This window comes from Dasypus novemcinctus, chromosome 27 (genome assembly GCF_030445035.2).
Source record: "Dasypus novemcinctus isolate mDasNov1 chromosome 27, mDasNov1.1.hap2, whole genome shotgun sequence".
Lineage (NCBI taxonomy): Eukaryota > Metazoa > Chordata > Mammalia > Cingulata > Dasypodidae > Dasypus > Dasypus novemcinctus.
The window spans coordinates 28349881-28369710 of NC_080699.1; the positions used below are offsets into that span (position 1 = coordinate 28349881).

General features: G+C 38.9%; 1 long non-coding RNA gene across 3 annotated transcripts in view; it reads right to left on the reverse strand.

The window, feature by feature from the left end:
* LOC131276349 (uncharacterized) overlaps window positions 1–19107 on the reverse strand; it is a 33087-nt gene extending 13980 nt beyond the window's left edge. The window contains exons 1-2 of one of the 3 annotated variants that reach the window (XR_009183861.1): window positions 18953–19107; window positions 8074–8160 (exon numbers count right to left, since the gene is read on the reverse strand). This is a non-coding gene — a long non-coding RNA (uncharacterized lncRNA). Of the gene's footprint in view, window positions 1–8073; window positions 8164–9536; window positions 10741–18952 lie in introns of those variants that run through there. The other 2 variants (XR_009183862.1, XR_009183860.1) reach the window with 2 other exon arrangements.
* Window positions 19108–19830: the final 723 nt, after the last annotated feature.

Consider the following 19830-nt stretch of genomic DNA (forward strand, 5'->3'; position numbering starts at 1 on the left):
GATAGACCATATGTTAGGTCACAAAACAAGTCTCAATAAATTCAATAATATTGAAACCATATTATGTTGTATTCTTTGACCACAATGGAATGTAGCTAGAAATCAAAAACAGAGGGAGAAATGGAAAATTCACAAATATGTAGAAATTAAACAACATATTTTCAAACAACCAATGGATTAAAAAGGAAATCACAAGCAAAATTAGGAAATATATTGAGGTGAATGAAAATGAAAACACAACATACTAAAACTTATGAGATGCAAAAAAAAGGTAGTGCTGTGAAGGAAATTTTTAGCTCTAAATGCTTACATTAAAAAAAAAGAAGAAAGACTTCAAATCAGAGATCTAATCTCAAAACTGGAAGAACTAGAAAAAGAAGAGCAAACTAAACCCAAAGTGAGCAGAAGAAAGAAAAGAACAAATATTATAAATGAAATAGGAAACAAAGAAAAACAATAGAGAGAATCAACAAAATGAAATGTTAGTTCTTTGAAAAAAACATTAAGATCGACAGACCGACAAAGAAAGAAAGAGGACACAAATAATGAAATGAAATGAACAAGAAATGAAAAGGGGATATAACTACCAATCCCACAGAAATAAAAAGGACTATAAGAGAATACTATGAACACCTGTACACCAACAAATTAGATAATCTAGATGAAACGGAAAAAATTCTAGAAACACACGAACTACTGGTAAGGAGGTTGACTCAGTAATCAAAAGCCTTTCAATGAAGAAAAGCCAGAAACAGATGGCTTCACAGGAAAATCCTACCAAACATTCCAAGCAGACTTAGCTTCGGTTCTGCTCAAACTTTCCAATAATTGAAGAGGAAGGAATGCTCCCTACTTCATTCTACTAGGCCAACCTCACTCTCATACCAAAGCTTAGAAAGAGATACCACAAGGAAAGAAAACTATAGACCAATATATCTTATGAATATAGATGCACAAATCCTCAACAAAATACTACCGAACCAAATCCAACTGCTTGTTAAAAGAATTAAACACCATGATCCAGCAGACTTTATCCCTGATATGTAAGGTTGGTTCAATATAAGAAACTCAATTAGCGTAATACACTATGTTAGCACAATGAAGGAAAAAAATGGCACAGTCATCTAAATTGATGCTGAAAAGGCATTAGGCAAAATTCAGCACCCCTTCTTGATAAAAAACACTTAGAATACTAGGTAGAGAAGGAAACTTCCTCAACATGATAAAGCATATATATGATAAATCCGAGGCTAACATACTATTTAATGTTAAAAGACTAGAAGTTTTCCCTTTCAGGAAAAGATCATGAACAAGACAAGGATGCCCACTGTCACCATTGTTATTCAGCATAATACTGGCAGTCTTGCCAGAGCAATTAGGCAAGAAAAAGAAATAAAAGTCATCCAAATTAGAAAAGAAGAATTAAAACTTTCCCTTATTTGCAAATGGCAAGTCCTATACAAAGAAAAAACTGAAAAATACACAAAAAGGCTCCTAGAACTAATACATGAATTTCACAAAGTAGAGAAGTACAAGAGCAACACCCAAAAACTAGTAGTGTTTATATACATGTGTAATGAGTAATCAGATGAAGAAATCCAGGGAAAAAAAATCCATTCACAATAGCAACTAAAAGAATCAAACACCTAGGAATAAATATAACCAAGGACATAGTAGACTTGTACACAGAAAACTACAAAACACTGCTAAAAGAAATCAAAGAAGACCTAAATAAATGGATAGATAGTCCATGCTCATGGATTGGAATATTAAATATCATTAAGATGTCAATCCTACCTAAAGCAATTTACAGATTCAATGCAATCCCAATAAAAATTCCAACAACCTTCTTTGCAGAAATAGAAAAGCCAATTATTAAATGTACATGAAAAGGGAGCAGATGTGGCTCAAGCAGTTGGGCACCCTACTCCCACATGGGAGGATCTGAGTTCAGTTCCTGGTGCCCCCTAAGAAGACAAGCAGATGCCACAACCAGCAAATGCTGCAACGAGCAGACACAGGGAGCAGACAAACAAGGGAGCCATCTTAGGCAGTAGGGGAATTTTTTTAAAAAATGTATATGGAAGATTGAAGGGCCCAAAATAACTAAAGTTAATCTGAAAAAGAAGAATAAAGTTGGAGGAATCACACTTCCTCATCTAAAACTTATTACAAAACCACAGTAATCAAAACAGCATGGTACTGGCACAAGGATGACTCAGACCAATGAGTTGAACTGAGAGCTCAGAAATCAACATTTATGACCAACTTATTGCAGACAAGGGGGCAAAGACCACTCAATTGGGAAAGAATAGCCTCTGCAACAAATGGTGCTGGAAAAACTGAATCTCCATTTGGAAGAAAAAAAAAAAAAAAGAGAGAACCCCTACCCAAAACCTTACACAAAAATCAATTCAAAATGAATCAAAGATCTAAATAAAAGAACAAGAACTATCAATCTTCAAGAAGACAACCTTGTGATAGACAATGGTTTCTTAGATTTTACATTCAAAGCATAAGCAACAAAAGAGAAAATGGCATGTAAATGCATTGCCTTCCCCCCAGCGTGGGACATGATTCCTGGGGATGAGCCTCCCTGGCACCGAGGGATTACTACCAAGTACCAACTGATGATGTAACTAGAAAATGACCTTGAATAAAAGGGTCAACTCTGACCAGCAGAATATCTCAGTCTACATATAATACCAGGAGTTAAAAATGCTTTTTGACCTGGATCAAGGGGGAAATGGAAAGGACAAATGAGTTTATATGGCTATGAGTCTCCAAAAAGACCCAGGAAGTTATCAGAGGGGTTGCCCTTATGCACACCTCAGCAGAGTCCCAGAGACAGATAAAGTAGATACAACCCTGGGTATTGGTTCTTCTGAGAGCTACAGAGACCCACAGGTTCTATGGACATGGCAGATGAAGTTCAGTGCCATGTCAGTTGGCCCTTCTTTGGAGTTTGTGTTTCTGTGTATGGGGCTGGACTCAGGTGTGATCTTTTTTCACAAGCCTCTCCTGTAACTTTTACCAGAACTGTATTTGGTGGTGGGGTTTAATATATACCCAGAGGACCTGAATCTCTGGACTGACCATATGATAGCCAGGCCCTGAGCCTCAACAGACTTCAGCTCCTACACTCTGGTTTATTGGACTTACCCCACTCAGCTGACATGGAGTTGAAGAGGGTCAACCACCACACCATGGAGCCAAGAGTGCCTACAACTGAAAGCAGGAGGATTGCATCCAGCATCCATGTGGAATCTAAGCCCCCTCTTGATATAAATGTGGAGTGGCACAACCATTGCAAGGTCTCCACAGGATGGAGGAATCGAATATGGATTAGAGTAGACTCACTGATATTCTATTCATGAGCTATTATGATTAGTAATCGAAGAAAATGTGGCAATGGTGTGGAGAAAGTGGCCATGGTGGCTGCTGGGTGTGGGGAATGGGAGGAAGAGATGAGATGTGGAGGCGTTTTCGGGACTTGGAGTTGTCCTGGGTGATGCTGCAGGGACAGCTACCAGACATTGTATGTCCTCCCATGGCCCACTGGTGGAACGTGGGAGAGTGTGAGCTATGATATGGACTGTTGACCATGATGTGCAGTGGTGCTCAGAGGTGTATTCACCAAATGCAATGAATGTCTCATGATGATGAAGGAGATTGTTGCTATGGGGGGAGGAGTGGGGTGAGAGGGGTGGGGGGTATATGGGAACCTCATATTTTTTAATGTAATATTAAAAAAATAAATAAAGACCAAAAAAAGTTCCATTAAAAAAAAAGAGAAAATGGGTAAATTTTTTAATTTTTAAAAAATTTTAAATGTATCTGTCTCAAAGGACTTTTTCATGAAAGTAAAACAACAACATACACAATGGGAGAAAATATTTGGAAACCACATATCTGATATTTAATATCAGAATATATAAAGAAATCCTTCAATTTAACAACAAAAAGGTAAACAACTCAATTAAAAAAATGGGCAAAGGCTTGAATATATATTTATCCAAAGAAGATATACAAATGGCCAGAAAGCACATTAAAAGATGCTTGACGTCATTAGCTATTAGGAAAAGGTAAATCAAAACCACAATGGGATACCATTTCACACTTGCTAGAATGGCTAATATTTTAAAAACAGAAAATTGAAAGTGTTGGAGAGGATGTGGAGAAACAAGAACACTCATTATATTGTTGGTGGAAATGTAAAATGGTGTAACCACTGTGGAAGACAGTTTGATGACTCCTCAGAAAATAAAGTATATAATTATCAAATGATCCAGCAATCCCACTTCTAAGAATATACCCAAAAGAATTGAAGGCAGGGACTTGAACAGATATTTGCACACTGATTTCATGCATTATCATAATTGCCAAAATATGGGAGTAGCCCAAGTGTTCATCAACTGATCAATGGATAAATAAAATGTGGTATATCCATAAATGAAATTTATTCTACCTTAAAAGAGCATAAAGTCCTGATAGATGTGTGAACAAGGATGAATCTTGAAGATGTCATGTTGAATGAAATAAGCCAGACACAAAAGGACAAATATTATATAATCTCACCAATCTGAAATAATAGAATAAGCAAACTCATAGAGTCAGAATCTAGGATAAAGGTTTTTAGGGATGGGGTGGGGATAGGAGATAGGGAATGGGAAGTTAAGGTTTAAAAGTACAGGGTTCTAGGAAGCGGGCTCGGCCCAGTGGTTAGGGCGTCCATCTACCACATGGGAGGTCCGCGGTTCAAACCCTGGGCCTCCTTGACCAGTGTGGAGCTGGCCCACGCGCAGCGCTGATGCGCGCAAGAAGTTCCGTGCCATGCAGGGATGTCCCCGCTTGGGGGAGCCCCACGAACAGGGAGTGCGCCCTGTAAGGAGAGCTGCCTAGCGGGAAAGAAAGTTCAACCTGCCAAGGAATGGCGCCGCACACATGGAGAGCTGACACAAGATGACGCAACAAACAGATTTGCGTGCCACTGACAACAACAGAAGCGGACAAAGAAGAACACGCAGCAAATAGACACAGAGAACAGACAACTGGGGCGGCGGGGGGGGGAAGGGGAGAGAGATAAATAAATAAATAAACAAAAGCACAGGGTTCATATTCTATATGATGGAGTGTTTTGGTAATTGATGGGCATGAAAGTAGCACAGCATTGTGAATGTAATTAACAGCATTGAAATATATATCTGAATGTGATTAAAGAGGGAAATGTTCTATTGTATATATGGTAAATGTCTTATTGTATATATGGTAAAAATTTATTGAAGTATATTGTTCATACATGAACATCCATAAATAAGGGTATAGTAAAAGTTGTGATGTTATTAAACAAACATGCATACCATCATACAGGGCTCCCATACATCACTCCACCAACACCTTGTATTGTTGTAAAACATTTGTTACCAACTATGAAAGAGCGTTGTCAAAATATTACTACTAACTATAGCCAATACCTTACTTTTGGTGTATTTTTCCCCAACCTACCCGATTATTAACACCCTGCATTAGTATTACACACTTATTATAGTTCATGGGAAAATATCCTCATATATGTTCCATAGTTCATCTTCCACCACAGGATTCACTATGTTATACAGCCCCATGTTTTGTACAATCCATTCCAAGTTTATGCTCAGTAGCTCTCATTTTCGTCATAGAGTTTTGCTGTCATCACCTCAGTCAATTTTAGAATGTTTTCATTATTCCAAAAGGAAAAATCCCATATTGCCTGATATCGCCCTTTTGTTGTCCCTTAGAATTGATCAAATATCTTCTTTGCTATTGCTGCAAAAATATTACAATATTACTGTTAGCCATCATTTATAAGTTACATTAGTTATAATTTTCTGTATATCACCATATTCTTAACATTTTGTAAAAGAACATTCTTATATTTATACTATTAACCATAATCTTCACCCACCACCAAAATCATTGTTATGCAGTCCCTACAATTATTCTCTAGCTTCCTTTCAATTGACTCTCACACCCCCAGACTATCCTTTCAGCCACAATCACATTTATAAATCACCAGTGTTAGTTATACTTACTCTAATGTGTTACCATCAATTCTATTCATTCCCACACTTTTACAATAAACTTTATTGAAAATTCAACATACATTAAGCATCAGCTCCCATTCTCATCCCACATTCTATCTCCTAGTAACCTATACTCTAGAGGTTTACCTCCATCAGTTTATTCATCATATTTAGTTCATATTTGTGAGAACATACACTATTTGTCTCTTGGTATCTGGCTTATTTCACTCAATGTAACGTCCTCAAGGTTTATCCATGTTGTTATATGCATACCAATTTCTTTTCTTCTTATAGCTGAATTTTTAAAAATTCATGGATGCACACTAAACAAACAGTGAACCCTAAGTTAAACCATGGACGATAGTTAATAGTTCAATTATAAAAATGTGCTATCATCAATTGTAACATTTTTCACACCAATACAAGGTGTTAATAATAGGGTGGTATGTGGGAATCCTGTATTTTATGCATGATTGCCTAAATTTCAGAATAGGGTTGAAATTTTCCCAAACATCAAGCCATATCACAATCAAATTGCTACAAATCAGTGAGTGACAAAAAGAAAATTTTATAAGTGGAGAAAAAAGGACACATACATTACCTAAAAGGGAAAAAAAACTAATTCCACAAAATTCTTGCCAGAAATAATCCAAGTCAGACGGCAATGGAACTATACCTTCAAAGTGTTACAATAAAAGCCTTTCTTAACCTTGTCCCTATTCTGCCTCCCAACAGATACAGCAATGCCCCCTAACACACACAGTTCCTGTAAGGACTTAACCAAACAATAGGTCTAGTAAAAAGCTCTGAACATAAAGTATATTACACTATAAGAGTATTGTTTGTATTTAAACATGACGCAATCACATCTTTATAGCTACACTATAATACTGCAATTACCCAAATTCCTAGTATGGTAATCTAGCCCTAAAGTATCTTTCTACTTAATCTACTTTACCCCATACTGCATTGGTCTAGTGAATTACTCCTTGCTTTCCAACCCACCAAGTGTTTTCTCACCTCCAAGTCTTTACACATATCCCTAGGTACCTGTTTTCCAAGGTCCATCTCAGTATCATCTTCTTTTGAAATCTTCCACGGTCATAATTCCAAAAGGTATTTTTCTCTCTTTTATGTTCCCATAATATATTACTTATACCAGTGTTTCTTAATGTGCCTATGAATCGCCTAGAGTGGGGCCTGAGAGGCACATTTTACAAGTTCCCAGGTGCTGTAATGCTGCTCAGAGAGGACCCCACACTTGCATAACGAAGTATTATGCTTTTACAAAAATTGTATTTTTGTCATCTCACCTACTAGAATGGTAGTTATTTAAAGAAGAGATTATTTTCCCCTTTGTACTTACCATTGTGTCTAGTTATGCTATACATAAATGATAGATGATAGATTTGATAGATAGGTAAGATATGTGATAGATAGATAGATTAATTACCTTAGCCAATCTCCTTCTTCCTAGTCAAACCCTGATTTCCCATTCCCTGACACGCAGGGATCAATATCTAATTTTTTTTAAGTGTTCAGGGAAGGTAAACCCTAGACTCTCCTTCAAGCCCTTATATCAATGTATAATCCATACCCTGTGATAGCTACAAAATGTTATTAGAAATTCTCAAGAATGATACTACTGAAGAAAACTGTTGCTTAGTTTGCTGAATTTTAAAATGTGGATTTTCAGGGACTTTTTTTCTTTACACAAATACCAGAAGTACCTTCAGTCTCTGGGGTAAAAAAGGAGTGCATGTGTGATATGTTGTATTCTGAGGAGAAAGATGGTTATAACTAAAAGCAGAAAAGCACTCCTTCTGGGCTATCATAAACTTAATGAGGTCGCTATAGTTAAAAAGCTTCGGAAACTTTTTCTTGCCTTCCCATGCTCCATGCTCCAAAGGCTCCTGGGTAGCACTGCCTCAACGTTCCCTGAGTCTACCTGCCATGTGACTGACAGCTCTGGCTATTAGCACCTCAATATTGTCTTATATGCAGGACTCACCGTGTGTTTCCCCTTTGCAAAAATTATATCATGCCAGAGGAAGTCTCTTTTCTCCCACAGATCCAGCAGACATTCTCACTCAAGGCTCTGCAAATAAGAAAGGAAGATAAAGTAATCTCAGCGCAGTTGTTTAAAACGTAATTGTTCGCTGCATCATCTTGTTTCATAGTCCATCCCGAGCCAATTCAGCTAAACATTATGCCCCAGATGTCTTTCTCTCCACTAAAATGAAATAGACCAGAGTTTGCACTTGTCTGCTGTGTGTTTCTTTACATAAAATACAGTCGTTTTCCATTCTTGGCCTTTGACCACAAGCGAGTTAGATGCTAGTTTGACTTCCACACTGATAGATTCATTAACCTGTTACCAAATGACTTAGGAACAGCCAAATTATCAGAATTCTTTTCTTTCATAATGCCTTCACCATTTCCTCAGAAGGAAGCTAACAAAATCTCTTTGCCTTGCCTAGTTTGAAAATTAAATTTTTTCTTCATTTTCTACTCAGAATATATGTACTCTTGTTCCTTAATCTAAAATACGCTTCCCATAGTCATGCACTATGTAAAAATCTTCCTTTCTAATCCCATTATAAAGGATTAGCTTTTTGTGCAGCCTTTGGTAAATCCTATACATTCCCATAGTTGGTGTAAATAACCAAATGCCAAAGACAGAAACAGCAAGGCTCTCTTTCATCGAACCCAACAGAGCACCACAAATAATTTAGAGCTTATTTGATCAGGATGATAATCTTCAGATTCCTTTAAATTTTAATAACAACTAAAAGTTTGAAAATGGTTTTCTGCCTATATTATTATCATTCTTCATTTATACAACAAATATTTATTGACGCCCAAGGTTAAGTGACTTTTCCAACTCCACATAGCTAACTGTGGGTGCAAGGGGCATGGCAAGGACTGGGTATTGTGACATACATGACAATAATAAGTAAATTATAACAACTTGGCATACTGGAAAGAACACCAGGCTAGTAGTCAAATCCAATCAAGATGCTTGGATTTGAGTTTCATCTTATTCTTGGCTTAGGCATTGAATAAGGCTAGTTCTAAAGAGGGGGCTTAAGAATCTTTGAGTCTTTGAGGGGAGTAGTGGGAAGGTGAGTGGGCTCCAAATTCCCTGTTTCAGATTTAATCAAGGCAGTAAAGCTTTTGTCTGTTTTATGTATTAAGGTGCTCCATATAATTTTAGTGAAAAGGGGGAATTGGAAAAAAACAATAAAAACAAAGAATTTGGAGACCAATTAATTGGATAATCTTTAAAAACCTTTGTCACTTCTGATCACCTATCACTCGGTAATCTTTTCATCATTATCAGCTAAGAGTCTGTTTATTCTCTATTTGGGGTGGTTAACATGGGACTCAATTCCCAACAGACCGATCAATATGGCATACTCTAGAAACTTGCTACTCAAAGTGTGGTGCATGGATGGGCACCATCGACATTACCTGGAAGCTTGTTAGAAATCCATTATCTGGACTCCCATAGACTTCTGAATCACAATTTGCATCTTGTCAAGATCTCCAAGTGATCTGGTGAACATTCAAGTTTGAGAAGCACTGATGTAGAAGACATTGGAATCTTCCTTGATTAAGTTACACCACTGGCCACCATTACATTCCCCTCTTCATGGTTTAAGATGACTGATCACTCTTTTCCTGTCCCACCTCTCAATAACTCCAAGGGAGAAGGTAGAACCAGAATTTGCCGTTCATGACCATATCCTAACTTACAATTTAACAGTCACTATATGCCAACTTACCCTTAACAAATGGTCCCCAATAAACATGACCATTTGGAATGTCAGAGATATTGAAAGCAGCCGTTCTTCAGCAGAGAGCAGGGCCCCTTTGATGAGATCATCGTTCCAATCGAATCCAATCCTGAACCTCACTAATTTTATACTACAGATATTCATAACAAAAAACTCTCAGATCCTTTACAAATTGCCGCAGGCTTGTCCATGTGTTATTAAAGTTGGGCTGAGTAATAAAAGCTATAAATGTCCTAAGAGACAGCACTCATGCCCAGTGAGCATGACATCCCATAATAGACCTATTTGGCTTGTTACCCTGGCGCCTCTCTCCACCCTGATCTCTGGAAACCAGAGAAAGGCAAACCTCAGAATGTCAATCCAAAGGCGTGGACATGGGTATAAGATGCTTTGCTTGGAGAGTTTCCATAAGATCATATTTCTGGCCAGATTCCTATTACTTCTGACTTGTAGTTGGGAGACGATTTTTTCATTAGCATTTCTCTTCCCAGAAGGAAAACATTATCTCCCAAATAAAATTCAAGTGAACTAAATCGTTTCCAACCTCAGCATCATTTCAGGCTTGGTGTCATTTATGTATTCAAGATTGAGTCCTATTTAATCTGCTCAAGTCCCATTTCTAACAGGAAAAATGCCAAGAAACAAAGGAAAGATGCATCCCATTTTCAGAGGCAATCAGCTTCCGTGTTTTAAACTGATCATAAAGCGGTTCAATTTATCCACTTCTTACAAAGTCAGCTGTTTCTGGCAAAGCTGAATCTGCCTGCATTCATTCTCTCAACAACATTTATTGCGGCTCTACCATGTGCCAGGCACTGGAGCTGGCCAAGGGAAACAGTGACAGTTTTTTGTTTTTAGTCAAGAAACTCATAGCTTACCTGTGAAGACAGAAACATGAATAACTATTAAAGTATGCAATCAATACCTTACTGGTGGTTTGAAGAAGTTGATATGGAAATGCAGATCTGAGAGCAATGAGGATCTAAATATAAGACTGTCTTTGCTTTCAAGGAGGGTTTCATCTAGGTGGGGAAACAAGAAACACACACCCTAACACTCGTAGGCAGTTCGTGCTAAGTGCAATGTATAATTAGCCAAAACACAGCCAGAACAAAAATGTTGATGGCAATTAGTTACAGGGAGTATATAGTAATTGAGAGCTATTGTGGCAGGCTATAGACATCAGGGAAGGGCAGAAGAATGAATGGGTTTGAACTTACTGTAAAACATGGGAACAATTCCTATTGCAGAAAAAAATGAGAAAGGGGGTATATGAGCAGAAGACCAGCATGAACAAAGGCACACAGGTAGGAAAGTACCCCATCTCCCTCCCCAGAGCCACAGCAAAGCCATTAGCCTTCTTGAAACAGAGCTTTCATGCAGAAGGTATGTTCAATGACAAATTTGGAAAGGCAGATAGGTGCCATAGTATAGAGCCTTGAATGGCACACACAGGAATGTGGATTTCATTCCATGAACAATGTAGAGCTCATATGGGTTTTTGAACAGGTGAATGAAAGGAAATCAGTAGGAAGTTTAAATTGGTACTCATTTGTAGGACAAACTGGAGTAGGAAGGTAATGGCAGAAGAGGAGAACAGAATCCTTTGCTTACATTTAACAATTATTAACAAGCAGACCTTGTATTGGGGTGGGGGTTGTGTATATGAAAGGGAAACCAGGGCAAACAGCATTATTATTCCTGAGGGGTGGCCCTGTGCAAAATTTGGCTGAAGATCCTGGATTTGAACTTAAAACACCAGCTCTAGGCAATTTTCTTTATTTAAGTTGGTCAAATCCAATGCACAAGCACTGGTATTGAGCATTAGGAGATAACATCTGGAATCTCAGAACACAGAGAACATTAGAATAGTAGGGAGCTTAGAGGGTCTTGGGTTCAATGACCTCATCTTGTGGACATGGTCAGAGCCCTTAACAACAATAGGTAAAGCTTGGAGTTAAAATGCTGGTACCTAATTCCAAATCCAATGTTCTTGTCATGATACCACACTCTTCTTAAATAATAGACATTATGCCATTCCTCAAAGAACTTACACATGGAAAACCCCAAACATTGTTTGTCTTGCAAAGGACATAAAAAAGCTCGTACTCATCCCATTGTGAGAAGAATGGCATAATCTTTCTTAAAGACTGATAAAAAAGCAAGCTTCCTTCTACTAAGAGAATAAAGTTTTCTGGCAGGGTAAAGGTCAAAAAATGAAAATCCATGTTTCTCCTTGAGCCCTAGCTCCTCAAGGCCATGGCTGCCTTGCAAGATAAAGCAAAGAGATCTCTCTTCTATGGAGATAAAGCTTCCACTTTATGTGCCTAATGTTCGATTTCCTTTCTGAATCTTGCCACCAGAAAAGCTAAACCAAAAGATGTGCAATTTAAGGTTACAATATTAATAGTTCAATTATTTTAAACAGCTGCAAGAATCAACACAGTAGTTGAGAGCCCTCAAAGGATCATATTTGTGGAATCTCAAACAATTAGTAATTTTCTCGTCTGTTAAGTCCTCTCTGGGAAACACAATACATAGATATCTGAGCTGCAGAAGACAACAGGACAGAATGACAATTGTTCATTAAACATTCTTAACCATGGATTTTAATCCCTATATTTGGCCCAGCAATTATAGTATGCATGGACATATGAGGTAGAGGAGTTTGACTTGAAAAGATTTATATTTTTCCAAATTTCATTAGAATATGTATTATTTTACTCGGACCAAGTATTCTATCTACAGATCTTTATGTCCATTTCCTCTTTAAAGGCCTCCCAGGACTATTGATTATGCCTCATAACACACTTTGGATGATTAAGATATGCTTCTTTTATAAGCACATCAAATACAAATCGTAGAATTATGGAATGTTGGAGTTTAACAGGATGATTTACAATGTCATGTCCAGCCCTCCATTGACTGCTTAAATCTCTCTGATGGTAATCTATCAAGTGAGTACTCTGACCTCCACTAGGATACCACCATTGGGAGGCAGCCTACTACTTTCTAATGTTTGCTATTCATTTCTAAGCGTTACAACCTAATGAAAGCCAAAATCTACTTTCCTGCAGCTTCATGGTTTTGCATTTTGAGATAGCATGTCAACTCAAGTCCACAGACATTTACTGAATGTGTGCCAGGCCTGATGCTGGGTACTGGTTATTGAATTAATTAATTCAATATTAATTAATTAGACACGGCTCCTGCTTTAGAGTCACAGGTAATGGGGAGACAGATGTGTACTAGTATACTCAATATGTTTGGATGCAAAGAAAAAGGATATTTAACCCAAATTTGGGGAGTTAGCAGAAGTCTTAAGTAGGCTCTTAAGGACAAACAGAAGTTAGCCAAAGCTGTAATTGCCTAAAGAGAAAGCTTTAAGTGAACTTACAGATATGAGAAAGAGCATGGTATATTTAAAGAACTACAAAGGGAATGATAAGAAGAGGAAGAGGGAGGCCATGGGGTTAGAGTCTTAGGCAAGAATCAAAGAACCTTGTGCATCATATTTAAAACCTCTAAAGTGGTTTAAACAAGATAAAATAAAGACCAGATTTACCTTTTTTGTTAGATCTTTCCAGTGGCAGAGTAGAGGAACAAGGGTAGAAGAAGCAAGACAGACCAGAAATCTAGGTGAAAAGCTGATAAAGATTTGAATTAAATCTGTACAACTCAAAACATTTAAATTGAAGTTGGGGCTGCATTTACTTACGATGTAGGCAGGACTGGGTGACTAAACAAGAGGACAAAGGAGAGATGGCAGCTCAAAGATGATTCCCTGGCTTTCAGTATGAACAATCGGGCAGCCAATAGCACTGCCAAGTTGAGGCTGTTGGTATGGGTTAAGGCAAGCTTTGTTGAGTTTGGTGTAACTTAAAAAAAAAACAGTTAAGATGGATGGTTACTAGATGGATATGAGTCCAGAGCTCAGAGGAAGATTGGGATTAGAGAAACAAGCCCAACATCTAAGTGAATAATTATGGGTTTAAAAGTACATAAGATCATCCAAGCATAGAACACATCCTAAAACAAGAAAAGCTTAAAAACCAAACCCCGCCCCAGTGACAGAAGTGGACTCAATTGTGGTTTCCCTACACATGGCTCTTCCGTCCTTTCTATTTGAACCTATAATTGGTGCTGGAGTTGGTAGATGGGTGTCCAAGAGCCTTGAATCTTTGAGTTACCCATGTGCCAGCTGGTCCCTTAGCCTCAATGGAATTGCAAAACCTACTCTCCAGTTCATTGAATTCACCCAGGACAACTAGCAAGGAGGTGATGATGGACAACCACTATACCAAGGAACTGAGAGAGTCTACAATGGCAAGCAAAAGAGTTCCATCCATCAGCTTTATGGGACTGAAGCTCCCTCTCAATTAGAGTAGAGTAGGCATCACCATCCCAGAATTCTCAGAATTGGGGAATGAACTATGGACTAGAGTGGACTTACTGGTATTTTACTAGAGATTTATTGTGATTCTAGCAATGGAAGAACTTATATAATTGATGTGGAGGCAATGGCCACTGGAGTTCTGAGATCAGAGAAAGGGAAAAGAGATGTACACATGGGGGGGTATTTTTGGGACTTGGGAATTGTCTTGAATAACATTGCAATGACAGATACAAGCCATTATATATCTTGCCATAACCTACAGAATTATGCGGAAGAGAGTATAAAATACACTGTAAACTAATTGATGCTTAGTGGCATTCTCCAAAATGTGTTCATCAATTGCAATGAATGTGCCACACTAATGAAGGATGTTGTTAATATGGGTAAATGTGGGTAGTGTGGAGAGTGGGGCATATGGGAATCCCCTATATTTCTTATGTAACATTTATGTAATTTAAATATCTTTTTAAAATATATAAAAAATTTTTTAAAAACCCTGGGGAATAACAACATTTAAGGTTATTTCCAGTAGCTGAAGCCAGCCATTGCATTCCTCCTGGGTCTTCTTTTCTGGACTCAACATTCACAGAACTTTCTATTGTATCTTCTACTCAATGACTTCCAAATATCTTTCACTTTGCCAACTTCCCTCCAAAAATGGGGTGCTCTCAACTGATACTAATACATGAGCTGGAGCCTGGCCGGAGCTGGAAATAAAACTATCATCTCCATTCTGGATACCATAAGGAACAGAGATGGTAGCATTTCCCACATGTTCTTCTGCTTCCATAATACAGATTTGCTACTAAAAAGCAGCTACCCACCCAGGTAAGGAAATGTGAGGGAAATGTAACACTTCTGATCTAAGGGTTTTATGAAGCACAGGTCCTTTCTCCACTCTCTCTTTCCTCTTCTTCAAACCATAGACAAATGACAGAGAGGCAAAAAAAAGTAGCTTAGGGGATCACTGAGCCACCAGATGGAAGGAACCTAGAAGCCCCATATGGAGGAAAACAGTATGCAAAAGATAAGGAACATCAGACTTGGACAGTTAAATGAATGAGAATTACATTTCAATTATATTAAGCCACTGAGTTTGTGGGGTCTATATTTTACAGAAGCCAGTATTACCCTCATATCATTCACCTACTTAAAAAATGTTGGAAAAAAAATATATATATATAGACTTTCAAGTAAAACCCTTCATATGTACAAACTATTATTTCTCCCATTCTGTAATTATGCATTAACTTTCAGGATCCAATTATAGAACTTCACTTTAATTACTATTAAATTTCATCTTACTAGGTTTAGCTAATCTCTGAATTTTTTGGATATCATTTGGAGTCATTAATAAAAATAGTAAAAAAGCTGGATCTGGAATAACAACTCTGGAAATATCACCCTAGTTCCACTCCTTGTGAGCTCTCTATGGACCATTCTCAGTCCTGATAATGCCTCCCCAAATTTGAGCAAACTTACCTCATTCTGCTCAACTACTACTTTGAGTTTTGCTGGTCTTGTGGATGAGGAGGACTAAAAGAATAAAAATGGAACATAATCAAAGGGAACTTGTTCTTCTTGTTTCCATCCCCCTGGCCTAAGCTTTTACCAGTTCCAAATCACCGCTTTCCTGATATATTACTGCAGCATCCTAACTAGTACTTCTGCCTCCAGTTTTTCCCACATCTTATTATACTAGACTGCTTTCTCACAGTTCATTTCCTCTAAAATCAACTGACTCATGTCAGTCTCCTGCTTGAGATTTCCAACAACTTCCCATTAAATCCAAATCCCTTCACTGGTGTTCAAAGACCTTATTGAGCTGAACTCCAACTACCTATCCAGTCTCATTTTCCTCCATCTCCATCGTAAACTTCTTGTCATTCACCAAATACATTAGGTCCTACAACAAGCCCTGTCTTATAAATATTGTACATATGCTTGAACTGATGTTTCCCTTCCTTTCCTGTCTCCCCCGGGAAGAAGTAATTGCCTTTTCCTCTACAATCTCACATTTACTCTGCTCAACTTCTTATAAGTCATTTATCTTATTTAATGGTCCTTGTTCCACCACGGGCCCATGAGCACGTTGAGGGCAGGGCTAGAGCTTTTCTTCTCTGTTTCCTCATCTCCAGCACAGTACTCGTGTCACAATCGGTGTTCAAGTAATTATTTTGAAATAATGAGTGATGAGATTGAAGGAGAGGGGAACACAAATGGTCAGTGAATGGGCAAGGCTATAAAAGGTGGAAAATACCACTCCAACATGGAAACAAAAAGATTCAAATTGCCATTGTTTTTGCAGTGTTAGGAGAAACATACAATCATCATTGTCCCTTCTACTGTGCATGTGACTTTCAGAACCAAAGATTTTTTTTTTCAAGGTAGATTGTGGGCCTCCAAATAGATGCAGACTTTATTATCATTACAAGCCCTGGACCTACACTCATACATAGAATAGATCCATAAGCATTAAACTCCCTATATGTTTAAATCCTTAATGCTAGTTCTAAAACCATCACTAGTGAGGTGGAATTCTCATTATTATCATTGGTTGTGGCTTGTTTTTGTAAAATAATAAAGAATATGAGAGAGAAATGCCCATATATCTAGGAATAAATTGAGTAAAAAGAATAAATCCAGTAATTAGCCTGGGAGCACATAGCAGGGTTGATTTCATTACATAATAGTTTCCAAAGGGAGTTAACTGACGGTCTTCCTTTTGAATCTTGATTAAAGGTGTGCATTGGAAGGGTATGTGACCCAGCGCTCTTGGGGATTTCCTTCCATGATTTGGTTTCCCATGAGTAGTTGATATGATTAACTGGGCTAGTTAAATTTCATAATTGTCTTGAAACACTTTGTATTTTCAAATGTTTCTGCAATTGTTTTCTCTTAGGACATCTTGAAAAATGAATCCTGTAGATGATGTGGTGGGGTGAACTCACCACAGGACAAAAATGTGGAAAGTTCTTTCAATTCTTTCAGGGTGTTCAGGGTGGTGTTTCTAAAAATTGAAGATGTCCAAAAGAGCAGTAAGCTTAGCTATCTCTCTTTCGACTTAAAATAGATTTGCCACATAAAATATGGGACACTCAATTAATCTGAATTTCAGATAAACAATCAAGAACATTTTAGTATAAATTTGTCCCATGCAATACTGGGAGTTCTGTGTTTTTATTTGCTAAATCCAGAACCTATCTTAGGAGGTCAATATTATTCACCCAGAGATGTATGAATTTGGGCAAGGAACTTAATCTTTCTGGGTTGAGATTTCCTTAACTCTAAAAATAAAATGTGAGGAAGCGGATTTGACTCAACGGATAGAGCGTCTGCCTACCACATGGGAAGTCCAAGGTTCAAACCCAGGGCCTCCTGAACCATGTGATGAGCTGGTCCACGCCCAGTGCTGATGTGCGCAAGAAGTGCCGTGCCACGCAGGGGTGTCCCTCGCGTAGAGGAACCCCACGTGCAAGGAGTGCGCCCTGTAAGGAGAGCCGCTCAGCACGAAAAAAGCAAAGCCTGCCCAGGAGTGGCGCCGCACACATGAAGAGCTGATGCAACAAGATGATGCAACAAAAAGAGACAGATTGCCCATGCTACTGACAAGAATACAAGTGGACACAGAGAGCAGACAACAGGGGGCGGGGGGATGAGGGGGAAAGGGAGAGAAATTTTTTAAAAAACACCTATAAAAACAAATAAAATGTGGTGCCTCATGACCTGAGAAGTGCCTTCCATTGTTAACTAGACCATGGTACAATATCTTTCCATCAGCCAAGACTTACCCAAATCATGGAAAGAGTGTTGCGCTCGGAGGGAGAAGACCTAAACTTGAATCCCACCCCTGCCATTAATTAATCAAATTCTCAAACCCTCAGCTTCTTCATCCATAAAAGGGATAATAGCATACTTGTTTCATATGTTTGTCATAAGGATCAAATTAATGTATATATAAGTGCTTTGGGTCTATGGAAAGTTACCTACAAATTATGCCTTATTAGAAAGTTACTCAGCTCTTACAAGAAGTTACTCTCTCAACTCCTTTGAAGCAAGTTTTTATCAAAGCTCCATAGTCAGAGACTCTGTTTCTCCATATGACTCAAGTCAAGATTTTAATCCCAAAGAAGTTTCCAGAAGGTGCCCACAATAGTGGTTTGTATTTCAAGAAAACAGGGTTCCAACGTCAGCTCCAAACCTCAATTTCAAATAATAAATGGGCAAAAAAGTTTGTACAGCATGTGTTTGTCGTGAGAACTGAGTGAGAAGACAAATACATAGCCCTGAACTGTCCCTTCCCGTCCCTTCTCTGTGCATCTCTTGGATGCCTCACGTGAAGCCTGGCCCTAGGCACTGGCCACCCAGTTTAAGGAACACGCCTCGGTTTCCACTTCCCTTACTATGTGGCAGCTCTGTCGTCAGGACCCAGCAGGAAGAGGGGAGCCCCCTCCACTCCCCAGGCCTCCCCCTAGGATAGAGTCTGAGATGCCCAACTCATCCTGTATCCCTTGGACCCTACCATTGGCACAGGACAAGAAAAACCTTCCCTAACCTCAAAACCAGATTCAAACCAGAAAGCAGCAGGAGAAAAGTCTCCTTGACCCGCAAAGGCATCCAGCCTCTCCCAGACCAGACACGAGATAATGAGATCCAGACCACACAACATTCCCTGTCTTTGATTACACGCCTACCTCAGCCCTCATGCACCAGGTCTTCCAGCCTCTCGCCCGCCTCATCTCTCCCTGGTGCTCAGAAGCAGCTCTTTCTCAGCCACATTTTTCAGGTCACCAGGCCAGTCCTTGAGGGGTCAGAAAGATGTCTGTGCAAGGGAACTTCCAACCTGCTCAGGGGTCGCTGGATTCACCCTCCGCAGAAGTGGACTTGGGCAGGGCCCCCCCGGGGCTTTGCAGAAACATTGACAGTGCAACAGTGACCTCCAGCGGCAGGCATGCCTCGGGTCGCACTAGGAGGAAAAAGCCACCCGCAGCCTCTCTCTTGGGGCAACCCCATCCGCCTTGGAGGCTAGCATACAGGATGACAACTTCTTTTTGGAACCACTTTACAGAAATTCCACACGCAGCAATTTTTTAAAGGGTAAGGCAAAGAAGCAACCCCAGATTTATGGCCTGGTCAATTTAACCATGTCACTTCTCTGGTTCCAAGCCGTAAGTGGCCAATAACGGCCCCTCCATTGCCCCCAGGACCAGGTCCGATTTCCTTCGTACAGCACCAGGATTTCTCCATGATCTGAACATGGCCATCTGTCATTTCCTGCTACATCCTTGTGCCTTGAAACACACCAGACTTCCTCCCAGTCCCTGAGTGGCTTGTGCTGTTTCTTCTTCCCTCCTCTGCCTGGAAAAAGCTTTTTCCTTCTCAAGGATTTCATATAAAAAATTGCCTTCTTGGCAAAGCCCTCAGTGTTCTCTCTCCTAACAAATGCAGAATTAATTATGCTTTCAAAACATTCATTCATACAGCAAGTAGAGCATGTTCTGATTAGCTTACTTAGTCAAGAAACAATAATAGCATGCTGACTATAATGCCAATCATTGCTCTGGATTTGGGG